Below are 1,731 nucleotides of genomic sequence, written 5' to 3'. Positions count from 1 at the left end.
ATACCAAGTACCCATCACAATCCCTATCTCCTGCATTACATTAGTTGCCATTTGCCTCTCGTTTTCCTCTCCCCCACTTCACCCTTGTCGTTTTATTCGCCCTCTCTTTCTCCTTCCCCTTCCCCTTCTCTGTTTGCCTTTTTCTCTCTTGTCTTGTCGTCATGGCTAGTCTTATATCTTCTCCATTATCTCCCGAGAATGAAGTTCTAAACTTTAAACAAAGGGAGGGAGAAAATCTGAAAGATGCTTGGTATAGAATTTGCAGTGCTCAAAACAGAGCTACCAGGAAACAATCTACTTCAGTTCTTCTTCATAATTTTTATGTGGGTGCTAGTCCTTGGTATAGATATATCCTTGATACCATTACCGGAGGGAATTTCTTGGGTATCCATACTTTTGATTCTTATAATGCTATGATAGACTTATTTGGCTCACCACCTCTTTTGGTTAATGGAACTATGTTAACTTTGGAGCATGTTATGCAAAGGCTTGAAATTATTGAAAACAAAGTTGCTACTATTGAATCAATTGAAAATCTAGATAAAAAGATTCATAATCAAATCACTCAATATGGGTCTAAGGTAGGAATGACTTTGAAAAATATTAAGCAGAAAGAACCCATGGTAGATGAGAAAATAAATCTAGATTCCTCTAGAATCGATAAACTTGAGGGTATCATTACCAATTTGGGAACCGCTTTTTCTTCCGCAAAGAATACTCCTAGTCCTCCCACTAAAATTGCTAAGATTATGTATGTTCCTAAGAATAAGGGTGAATCATCTAGTAAGGAAATTGCGGATCTTAAATCTATAAGTATTCGTCCCGATATTTTTGATTTCATTAACGAACCATTTGCTACAAATGAATTTTTCGATCTTGTGTCAAACTCCCTCACGGGGAAAACTCCCTCAAGGGGATCGGACCCATAAAAACAACGGGCACACAAGGTTATGCCTCCTTACCGGGCCAGGGTACGCACGCCCATAACCTTCCCTCGTGGGAGGCACCAGCGAGATGCACGACAATAGACCCAGTTAGGAACCCCCATAAGGTAAGCATGGTTGCACTGGTCAGTTTCAATCTGGCGGCACCATGACTCAGCCAATAGTTGTTCAAGTTCAATTAAATCCGGTTAAACTTGAATGCAAAATGCTGAGCCATGATAAAATAACATGATGCAATTGCAATGCATGAACATGATATCACCATAAGCACGGGATGCAACATAACTGTCTATCATATTGACTATGAAATAATCTCCAACTGAACATGGCATAATGACGAGCATTAATATTATAAGTGCAACACTACTCATAGTATAACATGTCATGACCACTAGCATAATCCATAAATAACAAGCAAGAATTTATCAATAACATCACCGAGTAACACATAACCAACCAACAGCAATGGAACAATGCCTATTAACAGTACTCAGTAACCAATGTTAGTCATGCACCTAAGAGCATGACCAACCCAACATGTACTACTATCAAGCATGGCAATATGAAAGTAATACTAGTAAGTAGCAGGACATGATAACTAGGTGCATAACAACATAGCAAACAAGTAAGCACAAACCCAAAAGTATTTCCGAAACAACGATAACCATATTTTAAACAAGCAATCATTTAATAAATATTCAAGTTGAAAACCATGGCTACTACATGACTATCATGCAAGTGGGTATTGTGGCTTGCTTGGGATGAAGAAGGCACCGGGGAGAAGTGC

Source organism: Triticum urartu, chromosome 3A, assembly GCF_056163025.1.
Source record: "Triticum urartu cultivar PI428250 chromosome 3A, HENAU_Tu73, whole genome shotgun sequence".
Lineage (NCBI taxonomy): Eukaryota > Viridiplantae > Streptophyta > Magnoliopsida > Poales > Poaceae > Triticum > Triticum urartu.
This window is presented reverse-complemented; position numbering follows the sequence as displayed.